Below are 8307 nucleotides of genomic sequence, written 5' to 3'. Positions count from 1 at the left end.
CAGCTCCTGAACCCAAAGGTGGAATGGGCTCCTGGCTACTTCTCCGTGAAACTGGATATAGGAACAGACCTCAGAACTGCCCTCAAGACCTGAGGAAATGATTTACTACCTCATCTCCAATTAATCAGATCCCCGCATGAATAGGAACTCCTTAACTCCTATATAATCTTGTGTCTTGTGATTTTACCCTAGATAATCTGCAACCTACATGCCATGGGAGAGTTCAAGCTTTTGAACATTAGCTTCTCATTCTCCTGGGTGTCATCACTCATAATAAAACAGCCAATCTTTCCCCACTATAATTCTCAGTGTTTAGTGTGTGGCTCTGTTAGCACTGGGTGGACAAACTCTTCCTGTTCAATAACACAAACAAAACAGGGGAGCAGGCATCAGATAGATATAAGTAGAATAGGAGAAAGTTCTGCTTTTCCATTTTTCTGTCTTCGTTGAGAGAATGCCAATTCTAAGAATTGAAACTCTTTCTCTAAGTCATTTAACTGCTGTGGGCACTTGACAACTGTTAACAAAAGCACTAAGACTATTTTTAATAATTTTAAAATTATTAAACTATTTATAATAATAGTTTAATAAATATAACTATAATAGTTATTATTTATAATAATAATTGGTCATAACTATTGGTACTTTAAAGTAAGAGGCAACAAACTACAGCCCATTACCTCTTTTCATGTGGTCCATGAGCTAAGAATAGTTTTTAAATTTTTAAATGCATGAGGGAAGAAAGGAATATTTAGTGACATATGAAAATTATATGAAATTCAGGAGGGAAAATGGCATACACAATAGAGGCTTTGTTCATTCCTCTGGTGACCAAATCAAAGTTGTGACAGAAACACAGAGCAAACACCAAGCAGAGTCACCTGGGATTTAGATGAACAGAAGCACTACAAATAGGGAAAGAAATAAGAAATCACCCTACAATGGCAGAAGGTAGGAGAGAGTGAAGACACTACGCTGCCAGGTCCCCAGTGGCTGAGTGGGACAGAGGCTGAGGCAGCAGCAGCTGGCAGCTGGCAGCTGCAGACACCTCTTAAAGGGGCTGTGTCTGTGAACAGACTTTCTCAGTGACGGACCTGCTTGCTCTGAGTACCAGCACCTGGTTGGCTGCTGGGGGGCCACCAGGGACTTACAGGAGAACATTGAGTTGTTGGAGCGAGGTCCAGAGACAATGCTTTCTCCTGGGCAAAAGAGCTGGCGGTATCCATTGTTCCTCTGCTGAGCCCTTCCCCATCCCAGTGTACTGATGCAGAGCCGCCATAGCTGAGACGTCATCAAACTGAATAATAGAGGTTGCTCCACAAATGCCGCCAACCTCAACTCACAGCCCTACCCAAACCACATCCAGTTGTGTCCTCAGCGAGTCCAGTGCTCCTTGCTGAGCCAACTTTAAGACTCACACTGGTGGCAGCTGACCATGGTTCCTGGCATGGCCTCTTGAGGCAACTATAAGCACAATATCTGTGGATTTCTTGCTGAATCTTAACAGGTGGCCCCAGAGGGGCACAGACTGGAGCTAAATTTGACCTGCAGCTGAACCTTTCTCAGGACTGTGCCACTGGACACCTATTTCACAAAGCTGCACTAATAAGACTGGGAGACTTAAGAGCTTTGCTTAGTACATAAAAATAGACACAGAAAGGAAGCCAAAATGGGAATACAAAGAAGCGGAAACCATATGAGAGAACAGAACAGAGATCCAGGAATAATGGAGTCAAGTAATCTAACAGATGCAGAGTTCAAAAAACTAGTTATAAAGCTGTTCAATGAACTTAGAGGAAGTATAGATGAATTCAGTAAGAATTTTAACAAAGAGATAAAAAATATAAAAACGGAAATTATAAAAGGGAACCAGTCAGAAATGAAGAACACATTATCGGAGATGAAGAGGATATTAGAGGGAATCAACAGAGTGGATAAAGAATAGGATTGAACTGTCGATATAGAAGATGGGGAAGCCAAGGACACTCAATCAGAATGGCAAGAAAAAAGAAGTCAAGATTATAATAATAATTTAAGGAGCCTATGGGACACTATTAAATGTAAAACTATCCATGTCCTAGAGGTACCTGAAGGAAAACAAGACATCAAAGAGTTATTTGAAGAAATAATGATGGAAAATTTCCCTAATCTGGTGAAGGAAATAGACATACAACTCCAGGAGGCTCAGAGAGTCCCAAAAAAGATGAATGCAGAGAGGCCCACACCAAGACACATCATAATTGAAATGCCAAAGGTTAAATACAAAGAGAGAATCTTAAAAGCATCAAGAGAAAAGCAGTTAGTTACCTATAAGGGAGCATCCATAAGACTAGCAGCTGATTTCTCAAAAGAAACCACGCAGGACAGAAGGGCTTGGCACAAAATATTCAAAGTGATGAAAACCCAGGATCTACAACCAAGAATATTTTTTTTCAGCAAAACTATCATTTCGAGTCAACAAAATAAACTAAATAAATTTATCAACAATGAGCCAGTATTACAGGAAATGTTGGAGGGTCTTCTTTAAGAAGAAAAAACGTGTATCAAAAACATGAATAAAGAATGGTAATAACTACATTCCTATCAACAAGTACCTCAAATGGAAGAGAATTAAGTGTTCCAACCAAAAGATAGAGTGGCTGAATGGATAAGAAAACAAGACCTCTACATATGCTGCCTATAAGAGACTTACTTCAGATTAAAAGACATACACAGACTAAAAGAAAGGGGATGGAAAAAGATATTGCCTTGACGGACCTAAAGGGTATTGTACTAAATGAAATAAGTCAGATAGGGAAAGACTAATATTGCATGATTTCACGTACATGTGGAATCTAAAGAACAAAATAACAATAACTACAAAAACAGAAATAAACTCTTAGATAAAGAGAATATTTTGAAAGCTACTAGGTGAGAGGGTGGTTGAAGGGATGTTGAAAAAGGGCAAAGGGATTAACTACAAATCGATAGTTACAAAATAGACATGGAGATATAAAGTGTAGCATAAGGAAAATAGTTAACAATGTTGTAATAAACATGTAAGGAGAAAAGGAGTACTAGAATTAGTAAAGTGATCACTTTGTGTGTTATATAGATCTCTAATCACTATGCTGTACAACTGAAACTAATCATACTATTTGATTTGGCTGACTATATTATTGTATACCAACTATAATTGAAAAAAACCTCATTGCATTGTACAATGTAAAAAAAAATTACATGAAATTCAAATTTCAGTATTTGTAATAAATGTCCGGAATAAAGTTTTATTGGAACACAGCCACACTCACTCATTTGTAAATGGTCTAAGTCTGCATTCCTACTCCAAAGACAGAGTTGAGTAGTTGTGACAGAGGCTTACAATGCTTATTGACTATCTGGCCTTTCACAGGACAAGTTTGGTGATCTGTGATTGAGAAAATAAAGTTGTTTTCTTTTTTTTAAGTTATCCTTTTCCTATGATCATACTATTTGATGTAGCTGACTATAAAACATTCTTAAGTTTATCAAAGATATTTAGAAATGAGAGAAAGAAATCAGAACCACATGGAGGAGAGTCAAAATAAATAAGAGTCAAGACAAATGAATGGATAAAGAAGCTGTGGTATATATAATGGAATATTAGTCAGCCATAAAAATGAGAAGATCTTATCATTTGTGATAACATGGATGGAACTTGAGGGCATTATACTAAGTGAAATAAGCAGACAAAGACAAATACTGTATGATCTCACTTAATGTGGAACCAAAAAAACAAAACAAAATCCAAACTCATAAAAAAAGAGATCATATTTGTGGTTACCAGAGCGGGTTGAAGGAGGGGAATTGGAAGAAGGTGATCAAGTTGTACAAACTTCCAGTTGTAAGATGCAAATGTACAATGTGATGTCGTTAACATTGCTGTGTGGCATATTTGATAGTTGTTAAGAGAGTAGATTATAAAAGCTCTCATCACAAAGAAAAAAACATTTTTTGTCTTTTTTTTTAATCTATATGAGATCATGGATATTAACTCAACTTGTAAGCATTTCACTATACATATAAATCAAATCATTATGCTATCCACAAACTTATACTATGCTGTATGACAATTATATCTCAATAAAACTGGAAAAATCTTTAATGGAAAGGTTTTAATTTATATTATGTTAACGCAGTAGGGATTGACCATTTCGTTAATTAATAAGCAATGTTTTCATGGGGGTGGGGTGAGGTTCAGAGTGATAAAATCTAGTGGCAATTGTGGACATTATAATGGGCATCCTCTTATTATGAAAACTTAACAATCTTAGTAGCTGTCATTTACTGTGTGTGATATAGCCCAGGCATCCTTCTAAGTGCCTGGTGTGCCTCATTTCAGAAGGATGTAGTTCTGAGTTACTCATTTTTGTATCACATTGCTAATTTATTTCTCAGATTTTTTTAAAGAGTTGAATTTTGTTTTGTTTTGTTTTGTTTTAATATTTGATTATATCTAACAAACAAGGAAATTGATGTGGAAGTGTAAAAATTTGAAATACATAGAGCTTAAGAGAATGTTGGCATTATAGTGTGAGTATGGGTATCTCTTGGTTTTCAAAAGTTCAAGTTATGCCACTTTGCTTTTACGAAGGACCTACATTAGTACTTGTTTTTGCTAATTGAAAGAAATTCCAAGAGGTTTTTCACTTTTACAGAAAAAGGTGAAAAGTGAAAATAGCATTCAGCAACTGTCTTGCATCAAGCCATTATAGAGGCAGGGCACACCCCAAGTTATAAGAGTGGCACCACCAAGCTTCTCTCCCAGAACCGCACTTGGCATCTCAGTATCAAGCTGCCAGAACTTTGAATTGTGTCTGTTATATCTGGGCTTTGTCTCGATTTATTTTGTGTATTTATTAGCAAGATGTGGCCTAAGGTATCAGAAAAGCCTAAGAGCGCTCATAAAAAGTGTAACGCTGTGTAAAATTGAACATAATTAAATGTTTTCATCATGGTGGACTTTCCTGACGGGCATTTGAAGTCCAGATGATAGTTCTTGTCCTAGCCCTTTACGGCAGACCAGGGGTACTGACAGGCAGAGGCCAAAGGCACTGTAGGATTCTTGGTCTTCCCATCGATTTCTCTTTACCCCTTTCAAATAAGAAGAAGCCTGGTTATTCTTAAGGCTCCCGGGACTCTGGTCTTTTCTCTGCAATGTTGTCTTTCCTTAGCCTTTTAACACCAGGGTAGGAGAGTAGAGATGCCAGATTAACCAAGCACAATCCAGTGATGAAGAGGTATTAAGGCAGGCTCTCCCGTTACTCACTGGTGGATTTGCTTCCTGCTCATGCATTACATGACAGTGAAGTGCAGAGAAAAGATCAATGGTAGCCATCCCCAGTCCTCATCAAGCTCTCCACTGCCAGCTTTTGGTTTTAAAAACATAGTTTTAAAATATTAACCTAATTTCCATCCATAACTGGTTTGGTCAGGTTGCTTATATCCACAAAACACAAAGAACCAAAGAAGCAAAATGATCATTAAAATGGAAAGAGATACAAGCAGATTGTTTGTTAATCATGTGGGCCTGCACCAAGTCTATAAACCATCCTGTGAGGCTGTCTGAGATTTGAAAAAATAATAATTTCAAATTCTATAATTAATATCTGTTTAAATAATTGTTTACAAAATATAGCATTGGATCATCAACTCAACTGCAACTTTCTCTTATAGAGCTGTACTGATGCATGAATATACTCATTCAACAAACATTTATTGAGCATCTACTAGGGAGCCACACATTGTTCGCAGTGCTGTGAATGGGAAATTTCACCTTCACCGTGCTTTCATTTTAGTTGGAGGGATAAAACATAACAAACAGGAAGTCAGGTAAGGTAAGACGATAAACAAAAATACAGTAAGATAAGCTAAGAAGACAAACAAGTCAGGTTATCAGGAGTGCCTCTTTTTGCAGGGGGCCTCTGAGCAGAGTGAAGAGAGAAGAGGAGCTGTGTGCCTACCTTGGCAGCACTGTCCAATGGAAATGGAGCACAAGCTACATATGTAATTTAAAATTTTCTGGTTGCTGCATTATGAAACTAAGAAGAAACAGATTAACTTAGTTTCAATACTATATTTTATTTAACCCAATATATCCAAAATATTATTTCAACATGTAATTGACACAGAAAATTTTAATGAACTTTTTATATTATTTTTTCATAAGAAGACTTCAAACTTTGGTGTGTAGTTTACACTTACACATCTAAACATGGAATTACTTTACAACCAAGCAAGTAAACTCGTGTGTCCTTATCCTAGAGAATTGAAGATTTATGTTCACACAAAACCTATATGTAAATCTTCAGAGCAGCTTTATTCATAATAGTCCAAAACAAGAAACATATCAGATATTCTTCAGTGGGTGAGTGGCACACAAACTCTGTTGTCTCCATACCATGGACTACTATTCAGCAGTTAGAAGAACCAACTGTCAATGTACACAACAAATTACAAGGGAGTTCTACTGAGTGAAAAAAAAAAAGCCAATCTCAAAAGGTTACATACTACATGCTTCAATTTGTATGTCATTCCTGAAAAGACAAAATTATAGATATGGAGAACAGACTAGTGAAGATCAGTGAGTATCTAAGTTTAGGAATGGTGATAGAAATGCTCTGTGTCTTGATTGCGTGGATGTCGATGTCCTGATTGTGATGTCCCAGTTTTGTAAAACATCACCATTGGGAGGCACTGGCTAAAGGATACTCAGGATCTCATTGTATTCTTTTTTATAACTTCATGTGAATTTTCTCTAAATAAAAGTACAACTTTCTCTAAATAAAAGGTTACTTTAATAAAATAAGGTGCAAATATACATGTGTTACACTTTGTTCCTATTGTTACACACTCAACCCCACCCCCACATTTATACTATTTGCTTACCTTTGTAGGCATTTGAATTTCTGAACTCTCCTAAATGACAATTAAATGGCCAAATGATTAATTAACCATTCAAAAGATATTGTTGCTTGTTACATGTCAAGAGTTTGTCATTTTTCTCCATTTCACATCACTGAATTATTCATATATATATGAATAATATATATATGAATAATATATATATATAGAGAGAGAGAGACAGAAGTATTGTATAATGTTTTAAAAAGATATATACATAAGCAACATTAATAATTGGAAATTGAGATTCTGAAATGGTTTTGCTGAACCTTTTATCACAGAATGGCTAAGCAGAAGTAGATAATACCATGAGACCGAGAGGGTGAGAAAGAGGTTGTCACCTAAATGAAACAATGACGGTAAATGAAATATTTTGAGTAAGCAAGATTGTGTTTAATGATGATGACTACAATTCACAAGCAAGTTCTACTAGGAAATCAAGGGTTGAACGGTCTATGGGCTCACACATACAGACAACAAAGAGTAAGAGTTAGATGTGCAGGGGAGGAGAATCACAACATAAAATGCTATCTTCCATTTCATCTTTCATAAGGAACATAAAACACCAAAGTCAAAAATTAATGCACAGGCAGTGTATTGAGCAAGCCATTTCTGCAGCTGAACAAGCCTTAGGTGCTCCCGGTGAGTAACAAATGAATAATGAAACACTTGAAAGGCTAAGACATTTGTATAATTATGGAACCTGCTGAGGAAGGAACAGCTGTAATGAAAGCCACAGGGAAGATGTAAAACAGAGCATTCTGGGTAATCCTCTAATCACACATTTTAACAAGAGAAAAGCCCTTTCAGGCATGTACCTTTCATTCCCTTAGAAACTCAGAACAGAATTTCTGAAGAGCGAAATTATTAAAACCAAATGAATATTCTTTAGAATTTGTCTTTACTCATTTGGAAAGACAAACGCAGGATTAATATCCCAGAAAAATAATTAAGTTCTATAGTTTTACATAAAGGATATTTTTCTCTATCCTGAGCTCAGCACTTTATGATCTAGAAACCAGTATTATTACACTCTCCAAGGCAAACTAGAGTTCCACCCCAGTATTCCGTGGACAGCTGTCAGTGGCTTCAGACCTCCCCATTCCTCCGGGATGGTCTCGTCCACATCTGCTTATGGCTGTCATTCCCACACATCACCAGCTAGACCGAGTTACTCCATTCACAGCTTCCGTGAGTGCTTGAATTGTCTGCCATTTAATACAAAGTCCTTACATTCATTCTTGATATTCCATCTACTCCATGGAAATATTTTTAACTGACAAGAAGCAAGATAGCAAATGTGCACCATTTTCTTTCTCTGTGAGTCACCCCAACTCCTCCCCTATCTTTCTCTTTGTCCCAGTTAGTTATAAATTGCGGCAAAAC

Source organism: Pteropus medius, unplaced genomic scaffold (assembly GCF_902729225.1).
Source record: "Pteropus medius unplaced genomic scaffold, Ma_sr-lr_union100, whole genome shotgun sequence".
Taxonomy (NCBI): Eukaryota; Metazoa; Chordata; class Mammalia; order Chiroptera; family Pteropodidae; genus Pteropus; species Pteropus medius.
Note: the sequence above shows the minus strand (reverse complement) of the source record.